The sequence below is a fragment of the Triturus cristatus genome, chromosome 3_2, assembly GCF_964204655.1.
Source record: "Triturus cristatus chromosome 3_2, aTriCri1.1, whole genome shotgun sequence".
Classification (NCBI taxonomy): Eukaryota; Metazoa; Chordata; class Amphibia; order Caudata; family Salamandridae; genus Triturus; species Triturus cristatus.
Genome location: NC_140584.1, coordinates 108,519,660 through 108,544,687, shown reverse-complemented (window position 1 = coordinate 108,544,687; position 25,028 = coordinate 108,519,660). Strand labels below are relative to the sequence as shown.

The 25,028-nt window shown below is 45.4% G+C and overlaps 1 protein-coding gene across 1 annotated transcript in view; it reads right to left on the bottom strand.

Moving 5' to 3' along the window:
* Window positions 1-12,770, bottom strand: part of NCKAP5 (NCK associated protein 5) — a 704,458-nt gene extending 691,688 nt beyond the window's left edge. Inside the window, exon 1 of the mRNA XM_085647329.1 lies at window positions 12,665-12,770. The gene's annotated coding sequence lies outside the window, so the exon portion shown is untranslated. The remainder of the gene's footprint in view (window positions 1-12,664) is intronic.
* Between the last annotated feature and the right edge of the window lie 12,258 nt (window positions 12,771-25,028).

Here is a 25,028-nt window from a genome sequence, read left to right as displayed (position 1 = left end):
TGTTGTCCCATAATCCAACCATAATATTAGTCAAGAAGAAATTGCCAGAATATTCGATATTAAAAGTACAGTTATCAATACACGAGCTGGACCATATCAATTTTACAAAATGAAATGATGTAGAGAGAGCAAAGACTCTTACCTAGGTCTATAAAATATACATTGTGAGAAAAGCTTCTGTGTATCAGTGAGACTTTGGCCGTTGTTAATGATCATGGGGATAACGATGATGATGAAATTTATTACGTCTATATTTACCCCGAATGGTGTCCAAGCAAAAACTTAAAGAGAAAGAGGACCGACAGGAAAAGGAAGAATTAAGATTTAAAGAGGCGAGCGTCAATGGCTTTCCGAAAAGTTCCGAAAATCTACGAAACAATGTTGCGACCGAATAGGAAATAGGGAGCGAATTCCAAACTTGGGCCTAGGTATGAGAAGGCGAGCCCTTCACATCTGGAAGGACAGATCTTGAGATCACCAAAACGTGTGAATCGGCAGAACGGATGAAGCAGGAAAGGTGGTGGGTGAATTCTGCCTACATAAAATGTGTTCGATTTATATTATAAGCAATCATCTCATCTTCCTTAATGCTGTAGCATAAAAATGATGAATCTTCCAGTGATTTAAAAGAGTATGGCGTACATGAATATCCTGGTCTTCAGTTTTCCTTAGAAGCAGTTGACATCCAGGATGAGGCATGGGATAGAGAAAGGCATTCCTTGGAAAGCATATGTTGGAGGGTCCACCTCTAATTGTAGCGAATGAGAATACGAGCTTGAAGAGGTAATCAACGTTTGTGGAGTGCAAGTACCACCTGTAGATTTGGAACATCAGTTGTCAATCGGGGTTAGTTGGTCAAGTGGAAAGAAGGGATTATGGTTTACTGCAGGTGTTCTGAACTTTGGTGCAATGGTTGACAAGGTGCCAATGGAGAGATCTTAGAATGCGTTTTATGTATTAACTTTCTTTTAATCTATGTATCCATCTGCAGAGCTAAGAGATGATGGTGTTACGTCCCATGCTCGAGTACGTATTTGAGGCGGCTGTTCCAGCAAGACAAACATACAGCAGATTAGGGCTTTGTGGGGACAGCCCAGACATGTTTTGTCAATGAGGTGTTTTACAAGGTTTGGTAGCAGATGGTGATGAGTCTAGATGGCAATACTACGAATTGGTAGTTAGAAAAGAAACATGACGTCAAAGATCGCAGCCAGCCCTTAGGCTTGGTTGCTGATCCACGTCTCTCTCCTTCCAGAAGTCTATTAGAGTAAAATGTTGGCACGTTTCAGGGGACGATTTGTGGTGCTAATGTCTAGACCCTCTAACCGAGTGAGTACTGACAAGTGAGCATCAGTGAATGATTAGGATGCATGGAATGTTGAATCCTGGGATTCATATTTTGATTGGAAGTCATCGGAAGGTATCCTTTATAGATGGGTTGCTGGCATACATGTTGCTATGGATGATGAGACTGCTGTAGACTGTAGCTACAGGTGGATTTATATTCAGTGAAAAGGAGGAAAAGAAGTGATCATGTAGGATGCTTGCTAAAGATGTTGTGTTTTAAAGGATGGGCGCTTGCCTTTGTTCATGCACTACAGGTTATTGTGGAGGGATTGTTACTGGAGTTACTCTAGTCCTAAAATACTCCCCTAAGTAAATAGGCTGTCTAGTAGACATGAGAGATCTGCTACGTCAACTGAGTCTGCTGGTGCCTGTGTAGATTCCAAGAGCAATTGATGTGCTGTAGCATGTTAGGGAATAAGTGCTAGATATGAGGAACAGAGGGAGCAATAGACATCACACAGTGATGGCACAGTGGAAGTGAAGATGTGCATCATAAATACACCTTTGTTGGTGGGACGACTGTAGGGACAAAGATAATAGTCCATTTTCCTTATATTTACAATTTTGATCTCACTTAAGAAGGATACTATTTATTTTGGTTTCCAATGTTGTAATATCTGATATGGTCAGACACAAACATAATGTGGTCAAAAGGGACTAGGTGGTGGGTGTTGGAGGGGACCCAAGCTTCCAATGCACAAACTTGTCTACCTACTGTCCTTCTAGATATGCAGGCTGTGATAGGTTGTCTAGCTTTTTAGTTGTCTAGCTTTTTGCCACAGGATCCCGTTCGGTGTTTTCTATTTCCGCCTGTTTCTTCTATAGCATTACTAGTGGAATTAGGGCAGGGTGAAATAAAAACTTTGGCTGGCAAATTCTTGCAAAATCATACATTCTGCATCAAAAAAGCAAGGTGGGGTGTTCTAACTTTACACAACTTCACGTTAAGTGAAATCCCTCTACCTGGCTGATCTACTGCAAAGCAATATATTGTACACCAAGATGTTGTGTGGGTGAGGCATTCTGGAGAAAAAACTCTGTGGCCTCCTTCAGTAACCCCACCAAGGAGAATGCATGGCTTTTACTATATTGATGACCTACTCTATACTGGCTCCCTTAATCCATTTTATGATCTCCAAATGGAGCACGAACTCCCCAGTTCCCAGCACCCAAGATGCACCCAATTGTCCCATGCTGTGTCTGCCATTTTGGGGAAGGAATGAGTTGACCTACCCGGATCAACCATCACTCATTATATCCACACTTGGAAGGACTTTGGTGGGGGTCATAACAGGTCTATAATCTATTTTGACAGCTCACTGAATTTCTGACGCCGGTTTGGAATTGCTACGTACCTGGTGGGAAGCACAATTTAACACACAATTCCTTGAGAACAAGTTGGAAAAACTATTAGCAGATTATAGTAAAGGGTTGCGAGAGGCACGGTATATAGCTATTTCAAGGTCCTTCCTCATTAGCATTGGTCTCCGGCGAAAATATGCACCACTCATTTCAGTGTTGATTCTCGTTGCAGGAGATGCGGTGATCGAGACTGTGACATAGTTCATGTGATTTGACAACGCACCAAGATCCAAGACCCAAGATTTTTGGATACCGATTTGGAATCTTCTGAACGAGTAGCTACAGGTGTCTAGACTGTTAACTGCCCATCTGGCTCTGTTACCTGATATGTCCGGAATCCCTCCTTTAACGCAACATGTTAACAGGTGCCTCTCTTCAGCCTTAGGCATGGCCTAAATGACAGTTCTTCATCTCTGGAGGTCGCTTTTCGGCCCCTCCTTTCACACATGGCTGGAGAGTAAGTTTGATGCGGCACTTTTTGAGATACTAATGTATAAGATGAATGACAAGTTACAGATTTTTGAAGCGGTCTGGGGCTCCTTTCTCCAAAAGTGAGGATATTACATGTCGCATACCTACATTTCTAATTGTAAATTATCAAATAAATGCGACACACAAGAGGACATCACTTTTCCAACCTCTAAGAGGAGCGTTTTCTGCACTTTCTTTCACCCATGACGCTTCTGGAGTGTACAGTCAGTCATGTGATACGTATCTGAGCATATGTGCCTTGGCATAATGCACTGTCTCTGCCTTCATGCTCTATTCTCTGATGACTGGCTTATGGGGTGCATGGGGCTGATGAATCTCCAAGTAACCCAGGTGCCTCAACTGTTGGGTTGAGCAGGATCGGAGACTGGATTTATGTGACCCTTGGTTGTAGGGTGCTCTTTTGTCTCATTCTTTCTCTTCCTTTAATGTGCCTATCCTTTCATTTTCTTTTCACAGTTCTATCTCATGAATTTCTCTTGAAGGAGTCTAAATTTCACTGTTTTATGATGTGTTTATTCTCGCTGGTTGCACACTTGGGGCAACATGGTATAAATACTTTACGGATGTGGGAATAATAGTTGTTGTTAATGCTCTGGATTCCATACGGAGACTATTTTCAGCGACTTTTGTGGTGTACCTGGATTACAAGTTGTAAATGAATAAAGAAATGTAATACCAGAATCCCTCCACATGTCTATATACATGGTATGCAGTGCATAGTGAGGGAAGGGATGCACATAGGCATTGCGTCACATGGGAATACTCTATTCTGTGTGAGGAAGGGCTAGAGGGAATGAGGCAGCTCCAGACTGCTCACGTCTGCGTCGGATCGTGTGGCGACTGTTGTAGTCCTGGTGGGAACACCAATGGTGTCAGGCCCAAGGGACCAGTTCAAGACAGGTGCAGCCGGCAATTGCTACAGGGCAAGTACAGTTAACTCTACTTTCAAAAGTAAATGCTGTGTGTTGTGATCCACGGGCAATCATGACGCTTGCGGAATCTGAATGAACAAATTGTGTCATAAATTACACCTGATATTGCTGAAATTTTACATATACCCTTTTCAATGGCGTTAATGGGCCTCAATGAAGAGACAATACATATTACCATTATTTTTGGAGCAATCTTGGATGGTGTGACAGTCAGTGTTAGCAATAGTTTTCTGTATGTTTACGGAAAGAATGATTTTCTGGAATATGCTGGAGTTCAGTGCATTGTGAATGGGAATTATATCATTGAGTTAAACTACCTCCTGTGAATCTTCAGGGCCTCTACTTCACAAACTAATGATGTTCCTAGGTTGCTGTAGGTGTGGTGCCACTCCAAGCGAGAAACTGTACTTCTGAATTTCATCTCCATGGGAAACTATGTGAACGCACAGACATTACTGATGTTACCAGTACTAGTGTAGGGAGTATAGGATGGCAGAATATCTGCAGCAGAAAGAATGTAGAGAGAAGTTCTGGGAGGGGTGTGCACTGATACTACCATTATTTCACCTCTGGTGAGCCGGTGATCCTGTCCACTCCATCCAGTGACATGTATCTCCCCAATCAAAGTGACTTTTTCTTTAATCTGCACTTAACATATGGGCAATCTTTCCTGTTTACTAAGGCCACCTGGTATCCATTGCTGATGGTGTATTATGTGGCCACTTTGTTTTGGCTTGAGCTCAAACATGAAAGTCCAACATAGTACCAGGAGGGTCGGGCCAATGCCAGATTTTTAAGGAAACTGCAAACTATGTAAATCAATTCCATTTAGATGTGTCAAATTACAAATATACGTATATTCTGAAAATTAGGCATGAGTCAAGCCCTCATAGACCGGCCTTGGACATCAATCATGAAGAACCAGTCTTATAAATAGTTATTCCTGAACAGAGCTGCCTTTCTAGCTATATTATCCACAATCTCACTCAATTCACGCCATGATTTAAAACAGAAGAAGTGCCATAATAGTGCAGAACATGAAATGTAGAGAAGTGAGTGTTAAAATATTCAATGGGTAATTCTTTTTGAGATTTCAGGGTGAATTTCACCCATCTGATATGGTGGCACTTTCTCCACCATTATCTACCACAAGAACAAGCTATGAGCTTCCGCCTTCTTTACACAGAACCCATCAGCAGAAAACATCCCTCTCTGAATGCCAAGCCATCCTGAAGGCTACTTGGGCTATTTGGTGCTCACATCACCCACAGAGAAGCCTCTGAGTTCTTTCTTACACATAATTTAGGCATTCCACTAGGTCCTTAGTGACAGCAGTATGCAGCAGTACCCACAACTCAAGAAAGCAAATTAACTTACAACACTTTCTGTTCCAATGTTATTGCACATGTCCAATAAATTCATTCCTTGTTTAGTTTCAAAGGAAAGTCAGACCAGCGTGTTTTCTCAGATTTACCACCTGTCTGGTATGGAGGTGTCTGGGCCACTAAATGTAAAGCATCAGTGACAAATGGAGGCGACAACACCTCAAGAACAAAGGTTCGGAAGTAATTTGTGGCACGCAGACTAAGTCAAGGATAGTCCCAGCCAACTTACTGAAAACACTGGAAAAAACTTGCTGGATGAACTAGAATAAGGTTCCATGTTACATGGCTAGGAAATGCACAAAAAAAAGATGCATGTTATATTATAATGGTCATTCCTTTATTTTTGTTAGGAGAGTGCACAATTAAGTTTTTGCCTGCGGGGTGGTGTAAAGTTTAGTAACTTAGCACTCATAAAAGTCAGGAAGTTTGTAAATTTTGCACAATTTCACCTACTGGTGAAGTTTCCTGCAAAAATGTTTTATCTTTTGTAGGACAACCGTCCTTTAAAGATTTTTGTGGGAGAATTCTCCAACTACATTTAAAATGTGCTACATGTTTCTTACAAAGCACAGGTTTCAACAGTTTTTTAAACTCTGTAACGTTCTTAAACGAGGTGTACTTAAAAAAAAAGTCATGAAACGTGCAGAAGGGAACAGACAGTTCAAAACAGATAGGCACCACCCCTAATTCTTGGTCGAATTTGGTCATACTTCATACTTTAGCAAATTTGATTTGTTTGTTCTGTTTAAAATGTTTATCAACGTTTCTTGCAAGACAAGTTTTCTTAAACAGAAAAAGGTTTGCAAGAGAATTTTTCAACAGAAAAGCTCCTGCAAGATTTTTTATTTGCTGAGTATTTCTCCTTCAAACTTAGTTTTAGTAAACGTTTTCTCCCATTTTTGTTTCCTTTTAAATTTCAAAATCTCCTTCAATTTCAGAAAGATTGCAAAGTTTCGAAAACTTGAGTAAGTTGCAGCAGAAAAACCTATTTATCTTGGCACAAACTCAGTTAAAACTGCATAAGAGACACCACAAAAATAATTCCCTCTGCTTCTGTGACATCACAACTCCAAGAATACAGCCTGGGTGCGCTCTGCAATGAAAACTGCAAGATATAAACATTTAAAAATCCAAGTGCAGCTCAAATTTTCATTCAATTGTGTGCTGTAATTTTCAAGTCTCTGTGTTTTGCATCAAGTAAACATAAGCAATGATGGAAGCAATGTGGTTGTTCTTTTTCTCCATAAGAGTAAACTGTGGTGCCACCCAAAAAGTACCCATCAAGACTTCCACTTATGGTGGAACACAGTACAATCATAGGTTTCATTTCCTACAGTGGTAAGGTGACATTTGCATGCAATTTGGCATCTTGAGTACTGCCTTCTGTAAGGTTTGGCCAAGAAGAAGCTAAGTCTTGCTTAAAAAACATCCATAAGCTTGTCCAGGAGTAAGACAAGTTCCTTACTTTTCCTGGATATTTCCAGAGACTCGCCCAACTTGGGAGAGCCAATGATATGGTGGGAAGCCGGGGGGTGGGGGTGGAGGGGAGGGGCTGGGGCTTCAGGTCAGGTTTGTGGTGCTTTCCCCAGGCTTGGGGATGGCCAAGGGCAAGAATTGGCTGTACGGGCGCTGCCCTGGAAGCTCTCATGGGTTTCCAGGGTCGCATGGGGCAAACCACACCCCTTAAAAGAAGGCGTGAGGCGACAGGCAGGTCTCTTTGTTCCTGCTTACAGCCATGGACGCAGCTCTCCCTCTTCTCCCTCTCCACCATGTGGATCATCAATGGCGCCACCCCTTTGCCGCTTCCATTCTCAATGATGAGGCCGCTGCGGTGACAACAGCCTATCAGCGTGCTCTGCCCGGGAGCCATACGGGCAGAGCTCTGTTTTCTGGGGGGGGTGGGTGGGGGGGGGGGGGTATCAGGCAGTTTAATGATTTTCTTTCTTTTTGCAAGAACAGAGAAGGTGCTGATCTCGGTATGGTATCGGCGGAATAGAGAATGCACCGATCTTTGTGTGCAGCAGGGGGCAAGCTTCAGAAAGCTGCACCTGACAACTGCGAGGAGGCCAGTTTCAGGACCTGGGCGGCAGTTGGTTAGTAAGCCCTAAGAAGTGGGCCTCTGCCACCTGGCAGGGTGGTCAGGGCTACATAGCATTGCTTTTGTTGGCTATCAAGTATCTTTTAGTACAGTATGTGCACCACATGTGTTGCTGTGTATATAGGCAACTGTGTTTTGCCTTTTTAAATAGATGCATTTTATGTGTGCTGGCCCGCCGTGTATGTGTATATTCGCCAGTCAAGTTCCTTCCTTTTCCTAGATATTAAACACGCCACTAAGGGGGGTCTCAATGCGATTTGGTTGGGGGGCTGAAACAATCATTAATACTAGTCCATCTTTTAAACAATGAAAGACAGAAACATAGGGGCACTGTCAAGAAATAGTAGCATGACAGCGAAAAAACAATATATTTCCAACATTTTATGACAGGTTTTTGTTTCAGGGTATTCAGGATACAGTAATATATATTTATTTATCAAAAGCTTTCCATTCATTGCATACAATGACAGCAGATATAATTGTCATCGGCCATTCCTTATTTGTTTTCATTTTTTGGTGCTTTTAAATAAGTACCACAATACTATGCACAACCAACCCTACATGTGTAAACCTCCTGGTGTATAAAATGGCTTCTGAGACGACTAAGACCCTCATTACAAGCAAGCCAACCAACCTGCAGAAATTGCCACCTGATTGCAAGTTCTCAGGGCTCACGTGCGGATTCAGGGTTATTGCCCCTGCTTTCCGTACATCTTTATGATCATTTTTTTTTATATTAACTGGTGAAATGTGCACTGGGAATACTTGCGGGTAATGAATGGAATGGAGATATATTTATATAGCGCTCTGTTGACCCAGAAAGGCATCTTGGCATTATAAAAAGCTCAGACTATTGGCAAAGTACAGATCACATTACCTCCCCACTGATAGAAAAGTGGTTGAAGCCTTCCTAAAAGGCATATAGAAACTTGTAGATATAATACCAGCAAGAAGGCTAACCACAAACAACTATATCAACTACAAGCAGTTCAGAGCACAGGTGCCTGGCATATTTTCAGCCTAAGAAGAGATCACATTTCCCTATAACAGACTTTTTTTACTGGCCACATGTCAACTAGAAGATCCTGTTGCCCGTAACTAGTAAAGATAGGTGACTTATGTTTACAGGCCACATTTCAACCACATGACACAAGCAGGCTTTAATATGGTAGCCACAAAGTTTATAGGATCAGTCTGGGTTTATATTCAGTGCTGGGTGGGACGCGGCCTCTCTGCACTAAGTGATCTAAGTTCCAGTTGCTTAAAAAGTGTAGCTTCAGCGAACCCTGATTGATTTGCGAAATCTAGACCTTTGGGAAATTCGCATTTCCTAAAGCAGAATTTTGACTTCATGAAATATATTCAGATTTTCTGAAACAGGGCTGTATTCCAGATTTAGGTTCTGAGAAAATTCAGAGCCAAGACTCCTCAGCACCGACCCCGGCACCTTCATCTCACTTCCCTTTCCCACTTAGAGCTGGTATTAAGAAAAAGTGTTCATATTTATTAGCAAATTGTCTCATATGGGTTCCAAAGTAGTGTGCTACTCACCGAAAAAGCGCTTCAACACCCCATAAAGGGTAGCAATCACCATATAAATGCAAACCTTATTCCCTCTTCTATCGCTCCGCTATCATTCTCAATCCAAATAACTGACTAACACATATATCCACCACTCAAATCAGTTTGATATTTCACTATACTAATTCATCACTAATCTTTTATGGGTTCTGGTGTAGCATGCTACTTGCCAAAAAAGTGCTTTGACGCTTTCGTCGGGGGTACTAAGCGCTATATGAATGCAATTACAATACAATATATATATATGTGTGTGTGTGTGACACGATTTGCTAGTTAATATGTATATATATATCTCAGACTGCTAATATACAATACACCATTAGAATGGAATGCTAGCAGTGATACCACATATATTGGTCTGCAACATTTTATCTGCAAGTTGCTCCTCTGAGAACCAACTGAGAATGGCGCAGAGTTTGCTCATCCGGTTTGGACAGCTAGTAGCCAATGGGCTGTAAGTTTAGAAAGCAGGCTTTCTCGCAAAACATGAAAGAACCTGTTGTCTTATAAGAAATATGTTTGCCTGAAGACAAAAGGGGTCCAAAAATGAAAAATGTTTGGGGATCCCACTTCACTTCCACTAAAAGTGTTTAACTCCTGTGCTGTTTCTGAAGTTCCGAAGTACAAAGGGGATTTCTACAGCTCACTGTTTGGCCTCTGGCTCCTCTGCCAGCTTATACATATTCTGACTACTTCAGAAACAAAGTGGCGGTCGCAGCAACATCTTGATTTTCAACTGTGCACAAGTCCAGTGGGTGGACACCTGTTTCCGTTCTGGAGCCCTGCGCTGACATGTTCAATAATCCAGCCGCCTGTTTGCACAAATGTGGGTGTGTTTGCATTAGGACTTTTTTTAAGTGAGGATCGAATCCATGTCTCTTTTCTAACCACCACACGCCAGTACACGCTACCATCGCTTCTTTGTCTCAAACCACTTCACAGTTGGGAGGAGGAATTTTTAAATACATCCTTTCATTTGTTTATATTAAAAAAACGTATTGGTTACAGTAAAAGTAACAAATTGCTGCCTGTGTACTTCGTCCGTTTGTCACTTCCGGTATCTTTAAAAAAATGACTTTTGGAATTCCTCTCCCTGGATACAGTGCAATTACCAACCACTGTTAAGCGTTGCGTTTGTACCAGTGATTGCCAAACTTATCTGAGATCTTTACAGCACCGTTGGTGACATCCGACCTCTGGGAAGCTAAAAATTAAAAGTAAAGATGGTCGCCAAATGTAAAGTCTCCAAAGAAGGTATATATAGAAAATGTAAACTGCCTACAGAGCAGGCCGTTCCCACGAACATTTCTGGCATCAAGCAATGGGAAAGCCCCCCTTCAACCACCCCTAATCCCTCCAGGCGTGTACACGTACAGACTACTGGACTTCTGTTTACTTACAGGGCTTATCTGCCATCGACTAATGTACACAGTTTACTTCACTGATACAAATCGCTGGCCAATAAAATGTTCATCTACATTAGCATGTCTAAAAGCTCGAACAATAAAAAAAAGTCCTGTGTACTAAAAAGTGCCATTTATTTCGTGTCACACGCTACCAAGAAGGAGGTGCTCTCTGACAACTATGCTGCAGGCTTCGCACCCAGCAGGCACTGCATTGAATCCAAGCTCATTCGCTAGACTAGAGCGAATTGTGTGATTCTTTGCACATCATCTAACAGCCCAGTGACTCCATTAGCCAAACTTGTAAAAAAAAAAAAAACGTGAGTGACTCGGCTGACAGTGTGTGCTACACCAGAAAGTCCTTCCAGCCATTCACGTACCTGCCGCTGCCCGCGTCCCACGCAGGGGGACATCAGCAGGACAGCCTTCTAGTGGCCGCCCGTCGGAGCCTCCTTCCCCCCTGCTCCGCCTCTCTAGTGAGGCCGCGCCTCGGTGAGGGGAGGCCCCCAATGGGTTTGTCCTGGGGAGGCGTGCCCAAGGGTGGGCGAGGCTAGATCCCCCTTTTTTGGCGCCTCACCCCTTCAGATCTTCCTCTGCTTCCTGCGCCGCTCCTCCTGGCCACGCGTATTCCCACCCTTTCCGCTTACCCTGCGCGGCGGAGGCAGCGCGCTATTGGAATGTTTTAATGTTTTTTTTTCTTGCGTTGCAGGCGGAGTTACAGGGCGATCTGGAGGCAGAAGGGTACAGTAAGGGTACGTCTGCAACAGTCGGTACAGTAAGGGTACCCCTGTCCGGCACAGTAAGGGCGCCCGAGCCAAGGTCCGGGAGCCGAAGGAGTTTCTGGGAAGACCGCGATGGCGCCCCGTTAGTCCTTCGGGCGGTTGGGGGGCCTGACCAACCGGGAGTGTGCCACAACACGCTCCGCCCCCGTTAAACGGGGCGGGAGTATTAGACAGATCACGTGATCCAAAGGAGGATCTGAAAATATGTGCCGCACTGCTGGGCATCGACCCACCGTGCGTGCTGGCTCGCCAGGCGGGCGGAGCAGCGAGGGGCTGCTTGCCCTGGATCGCCCGTAAGATAACCCACTTATCGTCATACTTATGTTGTATGAAATAAACCTGCAGCAGTTCTTCACCCACAATGAAAGTGTCAGTGTAATCTTTGGGTGACGTCTGTGCATGCGTGTTGAGTGGAGCGGATGACGGTGTGGTCACTATGACTCCTGCGGTTGTGCTGGGTTTTGCAGGCCACACTATACTAAACATGTATTAAGATTAAGGTAAATCTGGAAACAATACTTAAATGGTGTATTTATTTGTAAGTGTAGGTACAAATGTATTGTATTCCTCTCCAATAGCCAATACACATGATGAAAAGCTACTGATGCCAGCTTGCACTGAATTAAATCTGCTTATGTATCACGCTGCTGCGTACTTCCGGTTTACGTGTACTCTCAGCTGCAGATCAGCTGCTGTGCTGAGGGAGACCAGCACTGCTTTCCCAGCTGAAGAGAAATGGATACTCTTAATAGGATGTTCCATGCCCCTCTCCCCCTTAATTGAATACACATAGCCCAAGGACGTGGACGCAACAAGGGTGGACTGTTTAATGTGGGGAAACCGCGAGGAGCGCAGGCAGCTGCTTTTAACCCCATTTATTGCTGCGGGCGGAATGAAAGCATGTTGGAATCGCTGGATTTTGTTCAAGTAAACAAGCAGGGGATTTTTTTTTTTACCTCAGTCTGTTTATACAGGCGCGATGCAGATTCTGACACATTCTTTGCACTTCAGCTTATAAAACACGCACCAAACACTGCCAGAGCGATAGCAAAGGGGGGAAAAATCACATACACACACACACGTCCTCTCTTCTTTTGGAACATGTTAAAAGAGCCGTAGTTTAGCACAACACTAGCTGTAAGCGCCACAAGGCGCAATGCCCGCAAGGTGGTCGCCACAAACCACACCACCACAGGTCTGAGGTAAACAAACGCCCTGTTTTTACAGCGGCAGCAGTGGGCGAGCGCAGAAATGCTCGGCATTCTTGCCGAGTCCGGTTTACCTGTGCCGAGCCTGTTCTGCATGTGAAGAGGTGACCGCTCCCACCACGTCACGGGAAGCCGAATATTTCACATAACACGGTGGCGCTACGAATTCCGATGCCAGCGGTTTCCTGTAGGACTTTTTTTATTCTTATTATTAAAAAGCACAGGCCGAATCCTTCTCCAATTGTTCTAAAAAAAAATCCAATAAATTGGGAGGTGTCCTCTGAAAAGCTTTTTTTTAAATATCTGAATTAACAAAAGAATTCAGCGTGCCGAGCTGGGGGAATTAAATCCCTGCGTCTGTCTAGGAAGGAGAACAAAACGCCCATACCAGGAAGAGATGGCCCCGGGATTAACCAACACAGATCTTTAATCCAAATCGCACAGAGAAAAAGAAAAAATGAAAGCTTGATTATTTTCACCAGCTCCGCTTATAAACCATCATAATGTCACTGCACCAGCCATCAGAGTTAAAGCTGCTTATGGGGCTGCCAGGCCATTTCAGTACAGTACATGCAGTTGCTAGTAGCAACAGGGCACACAGCCGTGCGGCTTCCCACTGTAAAACATGCCGAAGGAGGGGGGGGCTACCCACGCCCCCTCCTCCTCACCCGGATTACTTTTTTTTCTGCTCTGGGTTTCCGTTCAGAGCACGTCTGACTTTCCAAGGACAACGTGCGTACACAGCCCGGGGACTGGCACTTTAGCAGAGTGGAAGGAAAGAGCGCCAGAAACATTCACATGAAACTGCACAGCTCAGGGGAACCCCCTCCAGCCCGGTTCTGAGGGGAGGAGGGCGGAGTCCGGCACCAGAGCCAGAAGTCAGTCTTTGCTCTGAGCTGTGCCAGTCCAGGACGGTCCACAGCGTAGCAACAACGTCCGGGGGCACCCCTCCTGTGCCAGCCCTGAGTGTGATGAAGGCACAGTGCAGCAAAATGACCCAGGCAAATCAAGTAACGTAGCAAGTGCCATGGGCCATGTTGCAAGCAAGAAAATAGCTCTTTGTGACTGTTGTTGGGGCAGTAAAATGCAGCATTGCCAAGGTTCAATGGCCCCTTCGGGCCTCTGGGCCCCGGTGCAACTGTAGCTGCTGCACCAATAGTACCTGCCCCGCTGGGCAGCACCCTGCAGCGCACTTTGCACAGCAGAATAGTGACCCCCCGCCACCCCGGAGCCCAAGGAAACACTCCCGTGCATTTAGCGCGGCTGTCATGAAATGCCCCTTTAAACACAGGGCAAGTAAATCTAATCCGGATATCTGGCCAGCGTCCCATACACATTGTTATTAGAAGTCACAATTTCCTTCAGTCCAGTGCAGCAGCTTAAGCAAAATCCGCACATCCGTGCTAGAGAACATTTATTACAACTGTGAGTGGCTGAAAGTACAATCTGTGCCAGTCTCTAGCCAACGTGGGCACCGTTCAGCAGCAGACCAGTTTAGTCTGAAGAGTGAATACAGTCGATCAGCAGACCCGGGGGCCCCTTCTCCTGTGCACTACAACAACCCTGACGTTGTGGGGCACAAAATAACAGTGGCGACGGGCACTTTTTCTGACCTCGGTGCCAGCAATAGCTGTGGTGAAAGTGTAACAACAGAGCTGCCAGCCCTCCCCATACCCCGCATTATGCCGTCCATACTTATGGGCTCAGCAGGGCACAGCAGCAGATGTGACAGCTAGTCCTAGGTTAATCCGGGTGCCGTACAGCATCAGCGCCCAGTCACAGTCCCTTACCTGTCCCACTTTCGGCTAGAGCAGCGTGGCCCAACCCCCCCTACGGTGCCAGTCACAGGCGCAGCAGGAGGCAACGCAGAACCACTTCTACTAAAATAGTGCGCGTCAGAGGCTTCACAGGGGTACAATCATGCAGTAGCAGAGCCTGGAACCCCAATGTAAATGTCCACTTCTAGTTTGAGCAGGGCGAAGTAGGGCAAAGGAACTGAGAGAGCCCCCTTCCCGTGCCAGTCTCTGCCCAGCATAATGCTTAACAGTGTCGTCCCTGTGCCAGTCTCAGCCCTGGCACTTCCTCACAAGGACGCAGAATTGCTGCGGTTTAGGGATCCCTTGACTGCCCAGAATAGAGTATCAAAGCAAAATATAGTGTGGCTGGAAATGGGGCGAAGCAGTGCAACAATCGGACAGCAATGACAACTTGTACACACCCTCAACAGTTACCCTGGCAAAGTCCACACCTGTACAGAAACACAATCAAAACAAACACGGAATGTGCTGAAACCCCCATACACCACCTTGCGGTTTAACTTCAGAAAGAAGTGTGTGGGTTGAAGGCAGCAATTCAAACACCACGAGGTAAAACAAGCATAGATGAATGTATCAATTTCAAATCAATATACTGTTACCAAACAGTGGGGACTTGTGCATTGGAAATACATTCATAGGTCAGGGCAGCAGCCCTGGCAGCATGGCATATCCTACCAAAGACGCACAACCTGAAGCAGGCACTAAATTCATGGAGTGGTCCCTGTGTGGGGGCGCGCGGCTGGACAGCGATCCGGGCAGCGTGACGCCGTGCAACGCGCGTGCAAACGCTTGGACCTTCCCTGGGAACGAGAGGGAGCGCGCGGACATAACTGCTTACCTGCTCTGTGGAGAAACATGGTCAGGACGGCAGGGAGTTCACGCATCCAGCAACCACAACATTGTAATCCCAGAGTGGAAGGAGCGACGCCGAAGGAAGCAGGGGGCAGGAGCCAGAGTTGATAAAGTTTCCAAGCAGGGAGCGGGGCCCGGGCCAGCAGCACGCCACAGAGAGCAGCGGCGGCGGCAGCCCCAGCAGGCTGAGCTTCACACCCCCTCCCCGCCCCCTCTCCCGGCTTCTCCTTTCGCTTTGTTGTGCGCCTCGCGAGCTGCTCCTCTCAGGCTCCGGGACGTTGAACATGTGTTCGGGGAGGGCCGCTGGCTCGGGAGGTGGCACTTTCCTCAGCGGGGAGGGCCGCTGCTGCCCTGGCTCTGTGTGCGATCCTGCAAAGCGGGGCCTATTAATTCCCCCCAGCCCTAAAGAAACTGCTTAGGATCGGCTGTCAAATCCAGCCCATCTGCTGCAATCATAATCAGTCTCAACTGAATGGCTCTGACAAATCTGTGCCTGCAGCAGCCCGGGTTAGGAGAGCCCGTGTGAGGAGAGGGAGGCGGGGTGGAGAGAGCAGGGCAGGCCGAGCCACTCCATTGTCTGCCGTGAGCCGGGTGACTGATAGGGAAGTCACTGCCTGGGAGCAGGGCCTGCCTCCTGCCCGTGCTGCTCAGCGAAGGGCCATCTCTCCCAACTCTCGCGCATTCGTGTGCTTGCACAGTAGGGGGGAGACTGACTGGAAGCAGGCGCGTCCCTCCGCGGGATTACAGAGTCCGGCCTCTCAACACCCCTCACACACGCAGTGCCAGGGCAGGCCGTGGCTGTGGGGGCCAGCCTTCTGTTCTTTATGTAGTGGCGGGTGGCCTCTGTCACCCACCCTCACTCCTGCACTCACAGAGAGGAGACACTGACTGGAAGCAATGCAGAGACAGCCCTTCTCACTCACCACACACTCTACCATTCTAAAGCCAAAGTGCTTTGAAGCCAGTTGGGTGTAACTTGATCACCCCTAATAAATTACACCACACAGATTATGTTGGAAGCAAGCATGAACTTTGTTGCAGATTTAGTAAACACAGTTTGGGGAGGCTATGAGAACATCCTTAGCAAAAATGTAATCTGCCAAGAAATAATGTGTCTTTATTATCAGTTATCAAAAACAGGGTCCCAGCGGGAGCGTATTATGTATTAATAGTTCCTATGGGGTGATATTGTTGTAAACAACATCTCTGTCAAACAACATTTTGGTCACAATATTCTGGTACCATGCGGTTTGAGTAAACTGACAGGCACTGCACAGCAGTCAGCGATGAGATGACCTAAATTGACTGTCCACCTGACTTGCTAGCATCCACCAGGCGCTATATAGGCTCTGGTGTTGTCTGTCCGGCTGTATAATCCAGCAAAACGACGTTCACACACAAGACAGTCTAATCAGGCCAGCTCCTCAGTTCCTGAGTATTTCAGCTACCCTGTGGGAGTAGGGGGTTCCATCACACTTACCCCAATGCCTTGCTTTAGAGAACCCAACTTTGTTCCTTGTAGTTTCGTTTGTGAATATTATTGGGGTTCTTTGCTGCACTGCTTGCCTTTGAGCCAGCCTGTCACCACCACTTTGGGTGGCTTACCACTGTCCATATTATCAGAAAAGCACACAAAATGCCACACAAATTACAGTACTAAAAGGGAAAAAAGGCTGCTCTCCTGAAGGGCAGACTTGAGCTGAAAAGACCAGATGACTGTACCACGTGACACCCATGCTACAAAGATATGTCTGGTCAGAGTTAGAGGTGGGATGGGGACTGAACCCAGTGTCCATCAGAAAAGTTAACCGGAAACATTGCGATCAGTCTTAAAGTAATAGGGAGAAGTTTGATTTTTCCATAAAAAGTTAATTCACGACCCAAGTCAACGAGTTTTTGGATGAAAAAGGCTTCCCTCTTCCTGCTGGCTACTGTTGTTTTGGATCAAAGGCTCTTGTTAGAGATAACAGCAGACTTTAACCTCTTCTGTGCCCATGACGAGATAGTCTCGTCATGGAGCACGGTCGCGCTGTGCCCATGACGAGACTATCTCGTCATGAAACCCGCCCACTAATGAAACGCCCGGCACAGGAGGGGGAAAGGGCGTGGCACAGAAAGGGGTTAAGGGAGGAGGAAAGAGCGGCATGGAACAGGTAGTGGCTGTCAGAATGAAAGTTAACTTTTGAAGGCATTTGTATAGGAGCTGTTTTTCTCAAGGTTCGCAGGTCAGAAAAGAGCTGATTTCCTAGCTGAAAGAATGGAAGCAAGTTCACCACTGTCTCTTTTTTACACAGACATGTCCTTCACTATTAAAAGCGAAAGTTGATGTAGTCTTGACAGAAATTCTAGAACAGCAAGAGGAAGACCCCTCAAGTAGACTAGAAAGAGCAAGTGTTCTCTGGAATTGACAAGAAAAACTGGCATCACATTGAGGGGTGAGGACATTAAGGTAGCACGAGGCAGGTTGATTTGCTCTTGAGCTGTAAGGGCAGCAACCTACCAAACACTATGCCTCCCTCCATCGCATGTGCAGGATCCCAGTCTGGCTAGGTGAGAGAGACGACCTGATCAGCCGCGGTCGGTAGTAGGAGTAACTGCAGGGCGGTGACGTGGGGAGGGGGAGGGGCAGGGTGGGTGGGTGGTAGTAAACTATGGATTACGGAGGTTTACAGGTAAGTTAACATATAAATTAATAAAACGAATTTCGTTGCGTGCACTGCATCCCCAAATGCGATGCAGTGCACGCAACGAAATTTGTTCTATTAATTTATATGCTAACTTACCTGTAAACCTCCGTAATCCATAGTTTACTACCCCCCACCTTGCCCCTCCCCCTCCCCACATCACCGCCCTGCAGTTACTCATACTACCGACCGCGGCTGGACCTGATTAGGGTTCGCCCCAACCGTTGCTCGGCTACTTAGGATGTTTGGGAGAGGCTGTGGTGTAAACCCTTGTTCAAAAGTTTGGCTTCCTTTGGCCTAGAAGGAGGAGGGGGAATCGGCGCCGTTTACAGATTGTGTCGTTTCTGCTCAGGTTGCCTGCCTTGATTTCTCATCCATTTCTTTACCATTCATTAGGTGTACTTGATGAGCAGAAAGCAATATCCCTGCACAAAAAATTAATAAAGAGAAAGGTGTATAACTGTAGCTCATGTTACTGATTCCGATTCCTGCCCTTTTAACATCCTGTCTCTCACTGAACGGTATCTCTGCCAGGTGCATGTTGCCATATGGATTGCTCAGCCTTTACTGAGTTTCCAGCTTACATGGAGGACACATACAGGGCATCCCGCTGCCTCTTTGGCTAGGCAGCTGCTGCATACCTGCCTACAAGTTTTAGAAAATTATTACTAATATAATTTGCGCTTCTGTCTCACATAACTTAACCTATCACACCAACGGGCATGATGTCCCGGAACACGATAATCGCACTTCAGTGGTCATCACGGATGACGTGAAAACACTTGCCAAAAAGACTCAAAACAAAAACAATATCATTTCAACACCATACATGATGCAGCTTGATATCCCTTTGGGTAAGTGTTTCAGCAACCCATATTGGGGTAGTAAGCACTGTACAAATGCTACAGTACTACCCACGACTAATGGCATGCTACTAAAGGGCAAACTTGAGCAGCAAAGTCCCAACAACTGCACCAACTTCCACCTAGTCATTTCTGCTTAAAGTTGTGCGTCAAGGCACAATGTACTTCTGCCCGTGGGTGAACAGCCTTAAAGTGGTAGGACATTGATTTTTCTGGCTGTCAGGGACTTGGCATACTTTAATCTTCGAATGCTGTTAAAATCAGATTACGGGTCATATCTTCACAATAGGTTAACCAAATTTCCCTGAGACTTTTTGACCAACCTTGAATTAGTAAGCGGTAGTCTGATTTGTCCCTAGAATGCGCTTATAAGACCCAAGACCAGAGTTCCTGGATAAAAAAGGAAGGCAAAGGCTCTGATCTCCCAGGTCGTGCTTGATGCACAGTATCCAGTTGACTCAATCAACACGTTCTGCTGTCCAGAGCCGGGATTCAGAGAGGTTGAATTAGAAGTTGTGGAGGTTGGAAATTACACCTATTGGCTATTATTCGTTTACATCACATGTTTCTTGCTAGAGGTGAGAGAAGAGCTAATGGGGGCAGGGAAACAGATAAGTTAATTTGACCGGTTCACAATCTCCCCGGTCAGAAAATATCTGATCTAACAATGAACTAAATGAGACCTACTAAATCTGTGCCATTCTGTTGACCTAGCGAAAACAGTGCAGGAAGTTTGATTTGCTCTTGCACTGTCATGGCAGCAACCTGCCAAGGGCGCCATCTTTCACCCTTACATGTGCAAGGTCACAGCCTTAATCGGCACTGTGCCATGACCTCACTAGAGTTTGCAGACTGGTGGCATCTGCCAATTGGAGCCTTCAGGCGATTGCAAGGGGCTTGGGACATGAACCCCTTTTGAACTTTCTTTTTTGGGGAACTTGCACACAGCACCCCACTGCCTCTCTGGCTAGTTGAGTGCTAAGTACCAGCTTGTATGATTTAGTCTCTCTGCCTCACCAAGTGGAATTCCTAAAGCATGTACACTTCAGGTAAAATCCTGCCTCTTTCCCCTGCATTAGCATCACAGAAACCTTGACACAAAACACAGGGTCTGCTGAGTATATTATTAGCACCAATAATGAGAGTTATATTATGTGCACCTGTTGCTCTCATCTGCTCCTCGTCCTACTGCGAGGCACCCCAAGACAAGAGCATAATACCTTACTGGTACTCATGTATGACACCAAATGTCTCTCCAATGGTGTACTTCCATGTTCTACAACGTAGTATGACGTGGTATATAAATTCTACAATATAATAAAACAAATTTCTTCTTACTGCACAATCCGTCCAAAAATGCACTTCAGCATTCTACAATGTAGTATGACGTCAGTGCTTAATTTGTAAAAAAAAAAAAAGTAAGTGCCAGGGCTATCGTCAGGCGGCCTCTGCAGCTTGCACCCCCCACTGCCCATGCCAGTGCTCTAAATGATAGTACCTGTGTGTAAGTGACAATTCAGACTATTTGAGGCCCCCCAAAACCATAAGAATGGCTTGGGTGGTTGGTATTAGTTGTTTTTATTGTATATTGAGTTAATAAATAATGTTTTTTCTGCTGATCTCTAAATAACACAAACAGCGCCACCATGTGGTAGATGTCATAAGTACAGGTGCTGACAATTAAGTGCTGGTCCCAAGTACCGGAAACCACTGGCTCAATTAAGCACTGTATGAAGTTCTATAAGAATGCTACAGCATAGTAACGAGGACACCCTCTTGTGTACTGCTGTGAAAGATCCCCAGCCAGCCTCCTTACCAGGTGAACCCCAGAAGTGATGCTGCTAGGGGAATGCCATTATCTTCCTCATTCCGACCCAATGTCCCCAACTGTAGTGTAGGAGGGGAATGAGGCTACCTAATCCTCGTGAGAAGTATCACTGAGTTGCTGTTCCCATTAATGCCATCATGCCTGTGAAGTGGCAAGGTTCAGTCACTTGTGAACAGAGCCTCTTGCCCTAGCAGATGAGGGCCCTACAACCCATTATTATTCCCGCATACATACGCCCGCATTCTGATTGGGCTGGTAATACTGAGTTTGGGGCTGAGTTGGGATTATAACCTATGAAATTACCACATTAGTTTTTCCCTCCTCCCACTTTTGACAGGTTTTTAGCAAACATTGTGCAGAGCAAAGTAAAACACAATATTCCTAGCATCTTAGAACACGAGAAAACAATCAGAATACTGTACTGTTATGTACTAGTAATTCCCCTAGCAATATCAATGCCTCATGTCACTGGGCTGCTCTGAATGAGGGAAGGCACTGACTGGGAGCAGTTACTTTGTCCTGATTTAACAGTCAGTCAGCTCTCTCATCTCTCTCTCTCCCTCACTCTTTTTCTCTGTCTCCCTCTCTCTTTGGCTCCTCCTCCAATCTGCAGTCAGGCACTTAGAGCACATTTTGACTCAGCCCAACTGTGATAAAGGAAAGCCCAGATTCCCCTAGGCAGCGCCCAAAGCAATATAGAAAGAACCAGCAGTGCTTGTGCCCCTACTGTGCCAGAAGAGAACCAGTTTCTCATACAGCCCGTTGGGGCCGGACTGGCCGTAGTGAGAACCAAGCGTTTCCCACCAGGGTGGAGGCTGGTTTTGGACCCCTGGGGGGGGCATTTTTATTACCGGGGGCTGGGTTTGCCATATTGGCCCCCTGTAACAAAAGCGGCAGTGGTGTGATGGGAGTAGTGCTTCAAACTAGCACCCTTCCCCTCCACCCTGGGGAGCAGGCAAGCTGTTTACCAGGGCCGGTTTTGGTTCCCAGTACGGCCATGCGTACATACATATATAGTGCCTGCTTGGGAAGACAAGAAATCATGTATGCCTATTGTCCCATTTGTGACACCCTCAGCCAGTCCCGTCTTTTTAGCCAAGCACGCTTTGCATGCTTTTGTGACCTCATACATGCAATGTTAAAAGTGGAATTAAAAGCCTCATGTTGTAGCATGATGTTGGCTTAATAGCCAGGATTGCTAATGGCACCACCCATGTCTAATGCTTAATTTGTCAGCAATAGTTAGTCCAGGACCCTAAAGATTTTCTTATGAGCCCACCACCAACATATTCAAATGCTGGTGTTGCCAATTACTAAGACTTCTTAGTTTTAATTCCAACTCATGCCTATCTCTTACAACACCCTACACTTCCTGTCTCTTTGTCACACTCTTGCAAGTTCTTTTTTATCTCTTCCTGTCAGTCTGCTTGACAGTGCACCTGTCTGCAACATGCTTTGTTATCAGGTCTTCGAAATCTACAAAGAATGAGCGTTGGCTACAGTAAGAGGAATACTGCCCTGTCACCATCTGATTCTGGCTATCTTTCTGCCTTCCTGGCAGTGCTTCCATTGAATGCATGACTCACTATAGAAAAACTGAAAAGTACACTTACCCATCACCAAGTTCAGCACATTCAAGAATTTGTCTCTTATAAGTATTCTATAGAAAACTAAATTATTTTTTATATATTTTCCTGGCATTGGCAAAACCAGGAGCCCCTGTTAAAAGTGAGAGACATAAACTGTGCGAATGTAAACATCATTTGCGAGTGCCAGTATTTACATTTGTTGGCACATTAAAGCAGACCTTGGCTTTGCCAATGCTTATTGCCTTGGTCACTTTTTTTCCAGTCTTTCGTTTCCCCCAACTCTGTCTCTTTTCTCTGCCTCTCTCCTGTTGTGGGTAAAGTCAGATGCTGAAAAGTAAGTCCCCGTCCCCCAAAAGGAGGCCGGTGTTCATCGGCGTAAATTAAGAACTGCACTTGGCGAGTCCCGACTTGACAGCTGTTTATTGAACACCTTCTGCTTTTAACAGAGAAGACACCCATGCGGAGCTCGCGCCACTATGGGTGACACATTGGAACATGGGCCTGCCCGCTGCCCTCGCTGTAACAGAGAGCACCCCACCCCCACCCACCCACTATGCACACACAACGCAGGGATGCTAATGAACTAAACTGACAATTAAACTAATCTTATTACCAATTTGTGCCGGTGAGGCAGCCCGCCTATATTTGTACACCCACCCTAAAGTGATTGACAGCGAGGAATGAAAAGAAAAAGAAACGCTATACTCAGAACTCGTGTGAGATTAATGGGCTAGCAACCCCCAGGGTAGCGTTCCTTTCCAGGTGGCTAAACATAAAATAAACCCATAGAAAAAAGAACAGTTTTAAACAGCCTAGAGTGCACACAAGATTCATGACAACAAATTACTTTAAAATACTTTCATACATATAAGTAATATTTGACATTCATTTATTTAAGAATTCATCTGATGTCTGCACTTGTCAGATGTGGTTGGCTCTTCCAGGTCAGTTTTGTTGTTTGCATTCTCGTTCTTCCATTATATATATATATATATATATATATATATATATATATATATATATATATATATATATATTCACTGAAAAAACCATAGGTTTCACACATGTTATAGTTAGCGGAAATTTTACTGATAAAAAACCAATGAAATTCCCCCGTTATAGTTAGTGCAGGAAACTATAACTCACGCGACCGCAATCCTCTGCTGATGCTAATACTGTATTTAGACACTTATTTGCCCATGTCTTCTTCCAAAATTTTTTAGCTATACATATATTACAAATATTTTTTTTTCATAAAGACACATATGTCATCAGCAGAAGATTGCGGTCGCGTGAGTTATAGTTTCCTGCAATAACTATAACGGGGGAATTTCATTGGTTTTTTATCAGTAAAATTTCCGCTAACTATAACATGTGTGAAACCTATGGTTTTTTCAGTGAATTTGCAAGGTTTTTTAAATGCTAATTCCTAACTATAACGTGTGTGAAACCTATGGTTTTTTCAGTGAATTTGTACGTTTTTTTAAATGCTAAGTTACTTTACGCCATTCGTGGCGTGCGCGCCCACTTAACGCAGTTCGTTCCGTGCGCGCGCGGTGCGCTTCACGCACCGCGCGCCCACTTTACGCAGTTAGTGCCGTGCACGCACGGTGGGCACGCGGTGCGCTACGCGCACCGCATGCCCACGTTACGCTAGATGGGCCATGTACGCACGATGCGCTTCGCGCACCGTGCGCACATGGAGGACATATTATGCGCTTCCTTGTGATAGGTAATCTGTTGAAATTTTTTGGGGAAATGCTGTGCTCTTATATGCCATGCACAAATGGTGGCCTTCGGCCACCATTTGCACACGGGGTGGAGAGAGTGGGTTTTTTTTTTTTAAATAATTTTTTACCGTACGCGTACGGTAAGCGTACGGTAAGCGTAATCGGCGAAATTTTCGAAAAATAAAAAATTACCGTTTTTTGCCTTGGGGGATCTTTGAAGACTCAACTAACATGGTTATGTGCATGGGCGCTGTCTAAACAGCCCCTTTATATGTTTTTGGCATTTGTTTATCAGCTCCCCCCTCAGAGTGCGAGAGAGAAAATGGCGGCCGCCGCTTCCTGGTTTCGACCGATTCGAATGTTTACTAAGATCTAAGGGCCAATCAGTATCGCGCTCGCGCACGCCACCGTACGCGTACGGTAAGCGTACCGTAAGCGCACCGTAAGCTGGCTCAGATATATATATTGATTTAAAGGCTATTTTCTCAGAATCTACTGAACAGATTTACACCAAACCTACAAAAGGCACTTCCTTGACCTGAGGACTACCTCTCTGCCAAATTTCAAGTAATTCTGTTCAGCCGTTCGGGCTGTAGCTGTGTCTAAAGGTCCTATGGAAAAATGCATGGGAAAAATGCGTTTTGGGACCCCCCTTTTATCTCAGCCCCCGCTTGACGAATCCCCCCGAGACTTTCAGGGTAGGAGCGGAGCGTAGCGCCCCACCTTTTTTAAAAAATTCGCGAGGATTCGTCAACCGGCGACAAAGTTATTCAAAATAGAATGTTGCGGATTTCCTATGGAAACGTGGTCCTAACTATAACTACCTACTGGCGACCGCCAGTAGGTAATATATATATATATATATATATATATATATATATATATATATATATATATATATATATATATATATATATTCACTGAAAAAACCATAGGTTTCAGGGGCGTTATAGTTAGCTGGACATTTCCCTCATACAAAACCCTAGAAATTCCCCCGTTATAGTTAGTTCAGCTAATTATAACTCGCGCCCCCGCAATGCACTGCTGATGACGTCACATATTACATCACTCATGA